The sequence below is a fragment of the Chiloscyllium plagiosum genome, chromosome 33 (assembly GCF_004010195.1).
Source record: "Chiloscyllium plagiosum isolate BGI_BamShark_2017 chromosome 33, ASM401019v2, whole genome shotgun sequence".
Taxonomy (NCBI): Eukaryota; Metazoa; Chordata; class Chondrichthyes; order Orectolobiformes; family Hemiscylliidae; genus Chiloscyllium; species Chiloscyllium plagiosum.
This window is the reverse complement of record NC_057742.1, coordinates 13,212,708-13,226,595: the sequence shown is the minus strand read 5'-3', so window position 1 is coordinate 13,226,595 and position 13,888 is coordinate 13,212,708. Positions and strand designations below refer to the sequence as shown.

The 13,888-nt window shown below is 40.2% G+C and overlaps 1 protein-coding gene across 1 annotated transcript in view; it reads left to right on the top strand.

The window, feature by feature from the left end:
- Positions 1 to 636: 636 nt before the first annotated feature.
- rab5c (RAB5C, member RAS oncogene family) overlaps positions 637 to 13,888 on the top strand; it is a 46,771-nt gene continuing 33,519 nt past the window's right edge. The window contains exon 1 of the mRNA XM_043674962.1: positions 637 to 738. The gene's annotated coding sequence lies outside the window, so the exon portion shown is untranslated. The remainder of the gene's footprint in view (positions 739 to 13,888) is intronic.

Genomic DNA, 13,888 nt, shown 5'->3' with positions numbered 1-13,888 from the left:
AATTTGGGGGAGGGGCGCTGGAAATGCGATAGGTGGAAGGAGGTGAGGTGAGGGGGTGGGGGCGGAGAGGTCGGGAAGAAGCCTCATTCCTGAAGAAGGGCTTATGCCTGAAACGTCGATTCTCCTGCTCCTCGGATGCTGCGCTTTTCCAGCACTACACCTTTCAAACCAGGTTATAGTCCAACAGGAGTAGTTACCTGAGGTAAGGGGCAGCGCTCCAAAAGGTAGTACTTCTGAATAAACCTATTGGACTACAAGCTGGTGTTGTGTGATTTTTAACTGTGCAAACGCAGAGTACCCTAACAGTGCACTGTCAAACACTGTCAAGGGAACCTGGTCAGGCTGCCTGCCCCTGCGCGCTGGGTATTGTAGTCCCAGGTGCCCAAAGACTTGGGTCCACAACTACCGCATGCAATGGGCAACGTTCTGATTGGTCCATCTTCGGGCAGGCGGCGCGGTGCCATTGGCCGGCCGGACCTCACCCTATTCAGCGTCTATTGGTCGAGCCTGATGTCAATCTGAGATCCGCCCACCGCGCTGTTTGCGCAGGTCCGGAGGTGCGTGAGTTGGGCGGGTCGGACATGTGAAAGCGGAAGTGTAGGCCGAGGTTTGGGCCTGGTGTTTTCTTTTTAAGTCAGAAGCGGGGCGGCAGCGGGGAGAAGTGAAGTAAAAGTCGAAGGGAAGGGAAGGGAAGGGGGGGATATTGGACGCATCGCCTCTGCTTTGTAGTCCTGCCAAGTGAGTATCCGTTTTTATGGCTTTAAAGGGAGGCGAAAGTCGAGGTTGTTGAGTCGTCCTGAGGTAAATGTCGGTGTGTCCGCTGCCAGAGTCGGGCCAAGTTTATCTGCCCCCCCCCTTATCAACCTCCATATAATCTAATCCCACTCCAACCCCCTCAGTGAGAACTTTAACAGTGAGAGTGTAATCCTTGTTGGCGAGGGGAGAACTTTTAAATAAACATTACGGGCAGAGAGATTGGGTTCAACTTGAGAACGTTCAACTGTACGTTGTTCCTGGTTTTCGTTCGTTTCTTTTAGGTTTCGACTTTGGAGTTGTTAAAATTGGTCACTTTGCAAGTTCATGGGCAACAACAGGAATGAGTAAACCATGTACTGAGTCAGCTGTTTTATAAGGAATTTATTGCGAAACAAATCGGGGGCACAGTGCAAAGCTTTAAGTGCGTTTTGTAAACTTTTCTTTTGCAGTCGGAAGTAATCAATTTCTTTAACTTAGCTACTTGTTTGACTCCCACTTTGCTTCTCTTTCTCTCCTTGTCTTTGAATTAGTGTTTTAATGACGACAGCCCAATATCAGAATTCTGCTTTTAATGTTGTGAATTTAAATCTGCCTTTCTTGAAGTATGTAAAAGCCATTTTTTTCTCAATATTATTGCCTCTTGATTGCCGCCACCCCCTTCCCACTCCCTCTCTTCTTCCCCCCCCCCCCCCCCCCCACCCCCAAGTCATGCCTTACTAGCAATTTTTCTAGCAATGTGCATTTCTCAGAAACAATTGTCTTGGGGTTTAATCGCTACATTCACTGGAGTTTGTACTATGTGCGTTTCATTGTCTTGGGAATTTGTAAAAGCAACAAAGTTTGCTGAATTGTAGCTAAGATACTTGGAAATACTGCTTTCTCAGTGATAGCATGGGATACCTAGATGTGGAAAGAGACTGTTTACTTTTTTACCTATAGCTGTGTAGATGTAGCCCCATTTTGTGTAGCATTCTTTTAAAATGTAGAATGTAAATTGTAATGTTTCAAAAAGTCTGCAGTTATAGAGATCCTTTTTAATTGTATTTACAAGTCAATTCTATTTGGTCTATTATTCTATATATCCAGAAAAGTGTCCCCCTTCTGTTGTAGAATTATACAGTTCTCCCTTTCCAGGATATTTGCACTAGTGTAGTCTATTTTGAATTAGCAAAGGACCACCAATCCACAATTCAATTTCCAGCATCCAAAATGAAACAAAAACAAAATATGTCCATGTATTCTAAGTATTGCATGAATAAATTGGGTCCAATGTGTATTGAAAATGCTAAATTCCATTGCTTGGGATTTTACTGGAATACTCAAAACATCAGAGCACAGTACAGTTAGATCCCTTTTATTGCTGGCATTTATTCAGTCAAGAACCAGGTTTACAAATATCCCACAGATGCTGGTGAATTCCTTTTAAGTTCTGAAAAGCATTACCTGCACTAATTTTGAATCAACTTTTAACAGCCTTTAAACCTTTTTAATATTGTATTTTTTACTGAGCCAGTGTAAAGTTACAAACTGGTACCTCTATCACTTCAGTGTTATGCATTGTTAAATGGCTAGAAGTAGGATAAAATCTCAAGTGTAGCTGTCTTAGTCAAATTTTGCATGTCAGGAGAATACTATTTCTTTTGATTGGCTTGAGGCTGTATCAATTGATTTAACAAACTGTTCTTCCTAGTTACTCAATGTGAATAGTTTTTAATATTTTATTTGAATTTCTTTACTCTGGATTCCAATTGTCTATTTTAAAATGTCTTTGAAAGTTGTAGCAGGAAATAGTCTCGATTTGGATTGAAAAACTTGAGAGTTCAGCATTGCAGGTGTCCTTGATTCTAATCTAAAACTGCGATACAGAAGGAAGTGCTGAAAGGTGAATCCAGTAGTTTGTTTTTTCAAGAACGAATAGCTTTTTGTACTGACGTCCAGAACCTGATACTGTTAAGACTGGAAAATAGAAAAGTTTATGTGCATTAGCCTTAGTGGGCAGGCTCATTTGAGTTCTTCACTGAATTTGTGTCTCAACTTTTTCTTTTTGCTTTTATTCAATTTTTAAAAATTTTCTTGTGCAATGGATTTGAAAAGGCAAATCTGTTTCCGGGCTGCATTTGACAATTGTGCCAAAGATGAAGGACTTCAGTTGTGTAGGATTAGAGAAGTGAATATTTTGCTTTTAGATGGTTAAGGTGGTTTTCAGTCATGCTAGTGAAAATTTATGAGTTGGTCTCTGAGAAATTTAACAGGATGGTCAGTATTCACTTTAAAATAAGTCGTAAAAGACTGAGAGTAGAGAGATGTCTCTCTCCTCCACTAAACTTGATGTGTAATTTACCACCTGAGGATGCTGAAAGATGGTTTTAGTAATTTAGGTTTAGGATGAGATTCAGAAATTGGACAGATCTTTAAAATCTGGTACAGGCAGAATAGGCTGTGACAGCTTCCTATGCTGAGAGATTCTGTAATTCAACGAATTGCTTTGTGAATTGCTACTAAAAATGAATCTAAGGTTCATTTTATCCCTGTCCCCCTTTCCTCAGCTTTCTTATAGAGAAGGGAATCTATATTGCTTCCCTTTATGTAACTTGTGTAGTGTGTACTTACAACTGTTATGTAAGTAAAAGTGGTAGTGATCCTGCATGTATAAATGGCTTGCATACTCCTTGTTAGAAACATAATGATATAAATCCATCAGAAATGAGGGATGGAAATGTCTACATCCAAGAACAGAAGGAAAAGCACAACCTCTTCCTTTCCCATATTTTCCGGTTATAAACAATACTGTTGCATTATTCTTGAGTGAAAATGTGAATCATTCAAATTTTGCAACATTTTCTTTTGCTAGTGTTAGTATTTAGCACATGACTGTGTATATTTTTAGGAGAAAGTGAGGACTGCAGATGCTGGAGACCAGAGTTGAAAAAATATTGTGCTGGAAAAACACAGCAGGCCAGGCTGTGTATATTTTTATTCTGGATTAGTGGTGCTGGAACAGCACAGCAATTCAGGCAGCATCGAGGATATTTTTAGCCTTTTGTCAACTTTGCTTGCCTCCCCACACACCTATTAGTGATACCTTGGGAGTAGCGTTCCTGGTGCAGAGACAGTTATTTTGGTGTTGAAATTTAGTTGAATGACTGATGGGTGACAAATTTGTTCTCTTGGAACTACTGTCTCTTAAAGCACCTCTGGTCATTCTGGCTTTTATTTCTCCATTAATTCTTGGGTCACTTCAGTGGCTCCTACCATTTTCCTCTTTAAGAGTCACCTTGACGTTTTAAATTTTTACTTCCATCAACAGATCTGTCAAATTTTGTCAAATTTTATCAACTTAGATCTTTTTATCATATCTTGGAAAACTGTTGATTTTTATGAATGTTTTGGGTGAGTTATAAGGGATCATATTTAGAGTTTTGATGTTACAGCTGAAGACCTGATCATGAATCGTTCATGCTCCCTTCTGATTTGTACCCTACGCCCTTGCTTTCATCATGAATTTCTCTTGCATTACTTCAATTTCCCCAACTTTCCTGAGTTTTATATCTGGATTTAGTCAAGTGGAACGCTTTCATCAGCTGCTGTAGATAGTGCTGTTTGGTTCCTTTGCTTCCATTCATTTTACTATTGACCTTTTGAGCATCTTTTCTAAAACTCAGTTGGTTAGCTTACTAAAATGGTTTCTTTTTCTATCACTCCTGTTCCACCAGGAAGTGGAAACAGTGAGCATGGCCCAGGTATAGCTTGAGGGTAGGGAGGAATGTTTTCTCGTTTCATTGATTTATCTAATATCCTAATGCATTCCGTCTCTTCTCTTCCCACCTCTTCCCCCCCCCAATGCAGCAGCACTTTTTTTTTCTTGGGTATCATTTATGGTGCTTGCTTCAAGGTTTTATGGATTGATTTCGATAAAGTTCAAAAATTTGCCAAGTCATAAGTATTGTGCTAGTCATTGAATGATCAGACTTTGTATAAACTTGGGATGTATGTAGGATTAAGCTGTCTCAATGCTTGTTACAAAATGTGCATTTTAATGGCATTTGACATAGTTTGTAAGAAATGTTAAGCAGGAAGGTAGATTCTGCTTGGTGCACACCTGTACCTACACTTGCTATGTCTGCATGAATTGAGAGATGTACTAATGTTTGTAGCAATTCAGAGATGGTTAAATTTTCACCCTCCCAGTCTCAATATTGGCAAAAGCAGAGTAAACCTCCCTATACTACTGTGTCTCTGACATTATCCAAGAAGAATCCCTTGTTTGTTTCTCCCAACCATCTTCCCTGGTCTTAAGTGGAATTTCCATTTGGGGTCCAATTGTGTTTTGGAGCAGGACCACCTAATTGCATTTATAAGATGCCATTTGCCAACAGAATGATGTTTTCTATCAGTGCAAGCTAGCTTTGAGTTTAAAGAGGCAAGGTTTTGTTTTACGACTGAACTATGAAAATTCCACAATACCTTTTAATGCTTGATGGTATTAAAGCATCCTGAAGTACAAATCAATAAATACCAGTAATTCCCCTCTGCCTGCCTAACGACTACCTGCACAGTTGGGCATCTAGTCTCAGAATGCAGACTGACAAAGTACAGTCTTATCCTGTTCATCCTTGCAGTTTACAGCAAAAGTGGTTGGATTGCAATAGTGCATAAAACCTAGTTCTTGACAATGTTGTATGCACTTTGGTGCAGCTATAGTATGCTAACTGCATGCATTTAAGACCTGCCTAACCTCCAAAATGTTTTAAATATTTACATTATGATCTGACTTAAAAGCAGCAATATTTTGCCTAAAAATAAATTCACTAGCACCTACAAGTTGGTTTAAGTCTGATCATGATGTTGCTTGTAGTGTCAGTTGTTAATGAAAAACTGAAAGTTCTTAGTTCATGGATTGTACTGAGCAATGTCTGATTTTTTTGACGTTGCTCTCCTTTGTTTTTTAAATATAGTCTGATTGAACAACTTGAAGATTCTGACACAGCCTGATACCAGAATCAGTTATGTTCTACATGACTCGGTCAACTGTTAAATATGGTTTCAATCTGTCAGGCCTGATCAAATGGGTGGTTTTTTGGTTTGATTTTTAATTGCATCGCTTTTCAAATGTGATAAATGTTCCTCCTCCTTTGTCACCTATGTGCACACTTCCACATACACACATCCTTCAACCAAAAAATGTTCTAAAAACATAAGGAATCTGCTTTTTTAAAATGCTAAACTTTATTTTGACTGAAATTAGCAATGGATCTGCAGCATACATGTAAAATGGTCCAAATTTAGAGAACTGCTTGGTTACATATATTGTAGTGGGTAGCAAGAAACATGTTTAGCAATTTAACCAGTTCTTCAAAAATTGCATGTCAGTGCTTATCAGTGGGCTAGATTTGCAATGCAGACTGATACCAACAGCATGAGTTCAATTCCTGTATCAGTTGAGGGTAACATGAAGGACTCCCCTAAAGCTCCTGTTTGAGTTATTGTAACCAGGTTAAACTACCATTTCTTTCTCAAAGCAAGCTGCCCTATGGCCCAGTTGGACTATCATATCTTGGTTTTACCTTTTAATCTTTGTATGCACATAATGCAGCTCTCTAACAAAAATGTAATTGGGAAAAATGCTGTTGAAGATTCACGTTTTTCCAGTATGCAGTAACACTTGAAGCATAGCACATTTTTGCAGTTAAAAATGTTTTCTGCAAGTTGCTCTTGCTTATATTTCTAGAATTTGGGTCAAATGGGCTTGTAGTTTATTAGTTCTCAGACTGTTAGCTGTAGATGGAAGTTTCCTTTGACATTGTGTCTCAAAGGAAAAAACTGGTTCATTATTCTCTGGAAATGCTAATATGCATATCCCCACACTTTTAAGGAAGTAGCACGAGAAAACAAAGGTTTTTCATTAGCTCTCATTACATGATTGACTTGATGCTTTAAAGAAAGCAAGGCCAGTTGTGTTGTTACCTGAAGCACATTCTTAAAGTATATTCTTAAGAGCTTGTCTCTGCTTTTCTCTCGCATTGCTTTTCCAAATTTATGGATAACAAACTGAATTAATTGCCTCTGGTTCTGGACAGGCATTATAATTGCAACACTGTTCCAATTGTTGCTAGCTTGATCCCTTTTGGCAATGTGGAATAGAAATACTGTCAAACTGTGGAGGATCTTGTGACTCATTTATTCTTTCCCAAAAGGGAAATTGGAAATTGAAGTGATCCAAAATATTAATGGTTTAATGATATAGTTCACTGGAATTCTAGTATGCTGTACCATGGAGGTGGTGTTAGTGTATCTTCAATTGAGTTGTCAGTTTGTAGTTCAAACTGAACTATCAAAAATGCTCATATTTCTGCATTTGCCAACAGCTGCTTTGAAGGCAACATTCATTGTGTAGGTATTTCATAACCTTTCTATGTGGATGCTATGGGGCAAATCCAGATGTTCAGTTTATGCAACTTGCTGTCATGTAGTTTTTGGTTGCAAAAGAGCAGTGGAGGCATGAAATGCATACCTTGCTTCTAGATTGGTTCACATTACAGCTCAACATATGGAGGGGTGGGTAAAATCAGAAGCAAAAAAAACTTTTGACTACAGACCTCTCCCTTCCTCCTTCCCCACCTATTTTTCTCTTTATTTCTATCTGTGTCCCCCTCCATGGCTGTTCAGTGGCAAGCCACCTACTAACAATATATACTGCATGAGCTTTTGTCTGCACCAATTTTAGCTTCAAAGTCTGTACTTTTTTGCAGTCCCTTGCATAAACAGCAACCAAGGCTTCAGGTTTCTAGGAAAAGGGATCAACGATGGTGGATTCTGAGCTTTGACCTCAGACTTCTGGGACATCAAGCAGCAACCTTGGTTTCTAGCAAAATGTAAACTGAATCCAAAAGGAGAGCAGGCCAGAAATTTGTGGCTTTCCAGGATGTCATACCTATTGAGGGGACAGGCTGTAAATCAGCGAGAGCTATCTTTGTGTTGGCTATTTAAAGTGTAATGTATAACTACTAATCCACAGTTTGCTTGTTCATTTTGGTTTCGCTTGTTGAAGTAAAGGTTATGAAAATGAATGTTAACAACTCACTTCAGTTGGCTGGATTGGTAAGCTCTGTTTTAGATAATGGTCTTTGTGGGGATCATAATGTATGCAAGAATTAGCACTAGAGTCTGGCAAACACCAGCTGGTCCATTTTGAACCTGTCCTGGTATAACCCCTGCACACTCTGCCCCTGTCCACCAGCTGTGCATTGTCTCAGCAGGTGTCCAGATAAGTTGGGAACTCGTTCTTTGCGCTCTCAATGTGATTAGACTAGTTCCAACTACACCTTGCAATCATTCACAAATTCTTTCAACTCTTGAATGCTAGTGGAAAATGTTTGCATGCATTATACTGTAAATTTGAGGTTCCTGAATGATAACAGCAGGCAGTTAATACAGTTGTTGTTATACAACTTACCTTCTCACCCCGCCCCCAACCCCCTCTTCTTTCCCCACACTCCTTCCCCCCTGCTCTCTGGCCCTCTTGAGCACTTTGTAAATAACCAGCCTGCAAAGTTGTAGATCAAGACAAAATGTCACTCATAGCATTTCACAAATTATTTTAATTGACATTAAATTACTTCAGAAGCTGAAAGTGAAATTTCACTTTAAGTTGACCTGATGAAAACCTCAAATCCTCTGCTGTAGTTCGTTATGGGAGAAATCCATACCGCATGCAAGTTTGTCTTTTTGCCCTTCTCTTCACTCCTCTGTTTTCTCAGCCAGCTATTGTTTTCTATCTATGCAGAAAGATTGAATTTAAAGAAACATTTTATTTATTTTCTTGACCCTGTCCAGCGCACAAAGAGGAAGCTTGCTTGGAGCAAATGTGCATTTGGTTAAAATGATGACAGCCATCAAATATTTTTCTTCTCTTCCCCTGCCCCCCCCCCTCCAATCTGAAAAATGCTCTTGGTTAATTTCTTGAGCTTATTTAATCTTTCATCTTTTTAATGAAGTATTGTATTGACTGTGTCTGATGTGGAAATGGCACAGTGCAAAAGTCGAACCATCTGTATTAGCATTATTATGGCCCACTACTGTTTAAGGAAGCTGGGTCACACTAAATTATTTGCTTTCCTTTGTGTTTTGTAATGTTTCTAAAAAAAAAATGCTGAGGCTTGTACTTTATCAGGAATTCAGTAACTTGACCCATGAAAAGCTGGTTCTGTGGTGTGAGGAAAAGATGGCATTCAGTTAGTTAGTTTTAATGCAGTCAGTAACCTCTACCATGGTCATACTATATCTTTGCACAATTGATGGTTGAAAAGTTGTGACATTGTATAGCAACTAATTTTGAATAATGGTGTTTTTGGTTCACTTAATCGTGGTGAAAGCATTCTATTTTCTTGGTCCAATCATTGGGCTGGGGGTTTGGCATCTGGAAGGTTATAGTGGAAACTCTTCTGGTAATTTTTTAAATTAAAAAATACTCTGAAAGTCCCTGGATTTGACAACTGTTGCTGTAAGTATTTGCATAAATTGTATTGATCAGTTATCCATCCCTGTTAATAGCTACTAAATTCAAGTTTTAACAAGAGGTGAAGGTTTTTGTAAACAAAAGCTATGAAGTCAGGGCCAAGGCAAGTGTCTGGAGTTGGGTTCACAGACAGTGATTAGCACTGCTGCCTCACAGCGCCAGAGACCTGGGTTCAATTCCCATCTCAGGCAACTGTCTGTGTGGAGTTTGTACATTCTCCCAGTGTCTGTGTGGGTTTCCTCTGGGTGCTCCAGTTTCTTCCCACAGTCCAAAAAAATGTGCAGGTTAGGTGAATTGTCCATGCTAAATTGCCTGTGGGTTGCTCTTCGGAGGGTTGGTGTGGACTTGTTGGGCTGAAGGGCCTGTTTCCACATTGTAAGTAATCTAATCTTAAAAAAAACTGATCTCATTGAATGGCAAAACAGTCTAAAGTGGAGTAGTGTTCTTCCATGCTCTGCACACTTTTTCTTTAGTCATTTGTCTTTCCTTGAAAGGATAATTCCACTTCAATTGACTGCTGCATTTATAATGGGTACAGAAGGGATTGGTTGAGCTAACCAATTTGATGTTTGCATTGTTTCCTTGGATTTGAAATGCTTGATTGTCATTAGCATTATTGTAAACAGCCTTTTGACTGCAAGTATGGTATCTCACATCTGGCACCCTTGAGACAATTTTGGATTTCCATGCTGTACTTGCAGACTTCAGTTGAACTGTGGGTAGTTTGTTGGATACTCCTTTTGTGAAGTAGAACGGTGCACCAAGCCGAGAATAAACAGTTAGTCTGGAACATCGCTGTCAGTACAGTGGATTGTCCAGGTAAGTGGCATTTTAAATTCAGTCGGTGAGAATTTTTTGCATCAGTTTTAGTTTCCAACTCTCAGATAATTGGATTTGAGGTGCTATACCTGTACTATGTTCTCAGGTGTGATTGCATATGTATAGAAGTTGGGTGTTCTTAATGGTAGTCATCAAGTCAATTTGGTACTTGTTTAATCAGTCCTTTGCAGCTTTCACCTTCACGAATGGAGGTTGGTCACCTTTTCATCCAATCTACAATTGAGAGGATCTACTTAATCAGACCCCCTCTTTAGAATTGAACTGTTCATTGCCGAAGAGAAATGAACAGTGGATAAACATGCATAGCACAGGAGAGCAAACATCCTTGGATAAGTGGATAGAAATGCAATATAAATTTAATTTGACCCAACCATTTGAGCATTTGTGGACCATAATTTATACAAATGATTCATAAGTTATTGAAACATTTCTGCAATTGCTTTAACTGCCAAGAATGTATCTTGGATCCTGGTGAATTTATATTTGCCAGTGTTTGTTGTTGAAACTTAAATTCATGTTCAAACTTTACCTGAAGCTTCTACATCTAAAGAAATAAAAATAAGTAGGATAAATTCTTAATGTGAGTAGTTTTGACTGTATTACTTAGTGTGTGCTGTTGTGAAGTTGAGAAATTTTTTCAAGCCTTTCTCGTGGCTTTTTGCTATTCTCTATCTTTGGTTTCCTTCTTGAAGGTGGAGATTTTTACTGAGGTATCTTTCATAGGCATTAGCGCTCTGGTATCTGACAGTTTTTCACACTTGAGATGCTGTGCATCTCAAGACTTTTTCCTTGAAGTGATTAGGAACAACATTGCTGTTCTGAAACTTAATCAATTCTGGCAAAAAGTGTAGATAATTTTCCTTATTAATGTCTGCTTTCAATACCACTATTGGTAGCATTCCACTTCCATGTGACCTGATCTTGTGCTGCACAGATCTGGCAGCACAAGATCAGGAATTTTTACTGCCTTGTTTCAATATATATCCCCATGGTGATTTTGCACTTTGAAACCAACCATGCTGCTTTGACCTCGTCTGATATGTAAAGTTGCCTTTTCAGCTACCTCCATCCTGAAAATACTGAGTCCAAATTTAGGAGGGTTCTAGTTTTATTATTTGATCACGCTGGTGCCAGTCTGTGCTGGTTGTAGTTTAATGTCCCAAAGGAGAGTGAAATTTCACTAGTTTTCCATTGATTTTTAAACACCCTAGTGATTCCTGATGTACGTGGCATCTCTGAACATCTCTGAACATCTCTGAACAAGGGCAAAATTGAGCTTGTCTATTTTACTAATGTAAAATAGCTCATTAGCAACTTGCCTGCTGAAATTTGGACAAGACATCTGGTGTGCCATTAGCTGCAAAACTGCATTCAGTATTTCAGTGCTTGAAGCATGAGGAAAAGGCATTTGGGGATTTCGCCTTGTCAAATCTAGCACCCTTGGCAATTATAGTCAAACCAGTTATTTGTGGAAGAATGGGGTTAATTTTGATTTCTGGCACTGCCTTTATGACAAGACTGAGTTAGGTGATTTTACCATGTTTCAAAATAACTGTGAATTTTAGAGACTTCCTGCAATGTAACTAAACCCATTTTTGTTTAAACAGACTAACTCCTGGTTTTTCATTGGCTGGTGATAATTTGCTCCTCATTTTAATAAGTGAACAGTATTTGTATCAATTTAGTGAGCATACTGGAAACAATATAGCCATACAACTTTTGCTCTCAAAGGTCCGCATTATTGAAGTCCATGTGTTGTCGTTTTGAGAAAATGCACAACATTAATGGAGGTTGTGTGCAGACCACAATATAGGAGTGATGTTGGGAATGGTATTAAGAAACTAGAGATGCACGCAGTAAAGAAAAGCTTTGAATGGCTTTTAATCTTTTTTATTCGCTCGTGGGCTTCACTGGCTAGCCAGCATTCAGTCCCTGATTTGAAGGTGGTGGTGAGTTGCCTTCCAGTTTGGACAGATCAAATTAGGAATGCCATGGAGGAGGAATTCTTGCAATCTGTGCTGGATAGTTTTCCGGATCAAAATAGAGGAACTAATTCAAGAACAGGCTGTCCAAATTGTACAGGAACAATGAGTAATTAGCAGTCTATTTATTGTGGATCTTGAAGAATGACCATAATATGGAGTCAAGATGGAGAGTTATCAGCAACTCTGTCCTGAATCTAAATAGAAGAAACTAAAATGGTATGCGGTGTGAATTGGCAGCATCAAGATTAGAGAATGCCTTCCCATTGTCATTCCTTTAAGTAACAATGGTGAACATGCAAAAAATGCATGGATGAACTGTAGCAGTTGCTTAATACTGACTTGTGCAAAAGTAAAGGTATCTGGAGCATGAGTTAGTATTAGATTGGCCAGAAAAAAACAACCTGAGTGGAAGTAGTTTAGAATTCTGTAAAGGAGGACATAAGGACTGATTAAGAAAGGGAAAGTAGAGCACACTAGTAAGATTGTCATAGATGTACAGCATGGAAACAAACCATTCGGTCCAACCGGTCCATGCCGACCATATATCTCAACCCAATCTAGTCCCACCTGCCAGCACCCGACTTATATCCCTCCAAACCCTTTCTATTTATATTCCCATCCAAATGCCTTTTCAATGTTGTAGTACCAGCCTCTTGTGGGGCATATAGAAATTACATAGAAAAGTTTTCATAAGTATGTGAAGACAAATGTGGGTTCCTCATAAAATTGCCAGTATCTGATCATAAAGGGAAACAAAAATGGCTAATCAAGTAGACAAGGTAAAAACAATGACTGCAGATGCTGGAAACCAGATTCTGGATCTGTGGTGCTGGAAGAGCACAGCAGTTCAGGCAGCATCCTACGAGCAGCGAAATTGACGTATGGGGCAAAAGCCCTTCATCAGTAATAAAGGCAGTGAGCTTGAAGCGTGGAGAGATAAGCTAGGGGAGGGTGGGGGTGGGGAGAGAGTAGCATAGAGTACAATGGGTGAGTGGGGGAAGAGATGAAGGTGATAGGTCAGGGAGGAGAGAGTGGAGTGGATTGGTGGAAAAGGAGCTAGGCAGGTCGGACAAGTCTGGACAAGTCATGGGTACAGTGCTGAGCTGGAAGTTTGAAACTAGGATGAGGTGGGGGAAGGGGAAATGAAGCTGTTGAAGTCCACATTGATGCCCTGGGGTTGAAGTGTTCCGAGGCGGAAGATGAGGCGTTCTTCCTCCAGGCGTCTGGTGGTGAGGGAGCGGCGGTGAAGGAGGCCCAGGGCCTCCATGTCCTCGGCAGAGTGAGAGGGCGAGTTGAAATGTTGGGCCACAGGGCAGTGTGGTTGATTGGTGTGGGTGTCTCGGAGATATTCCCTAAAGCGCTCTGCTAGGAGGCGCCCAGTCTCCCCAATGTATCGGGAGCAACGGATACAATAAATGATATTAGTGGATGTGCAGGTAAAACTTTGGATGTGGAAGGCTCCTTTAGGGCCTTGGATAGAGGTGAGGAAGGAGGTGTGGGCACAGGTTTTACAGTTCCTGCGGTGGCCGGCGAAAGTGCCAGGATGGGAGTGTGGGTCGTAGGGGGTGCGTGGACCTGATCAGGTAGTCATGGAGGGAACGGTCTTTGCGGAAGGTGGAAAGGGGTGAGGAGGGAAATATATCCCTGGTGGTGGGGTCTTTTTGGAGGTGGCAGAAATGTCGGCGGATGATTTGGTTTATGCGAAGGTTTGTAGGGTGGAAGGTGAGCACCAGGGGCGTTCTGTCCTTGTTGCGGTTGGAGGGGTTGGGTCTGAGGGCGGAGGTGCAGGATG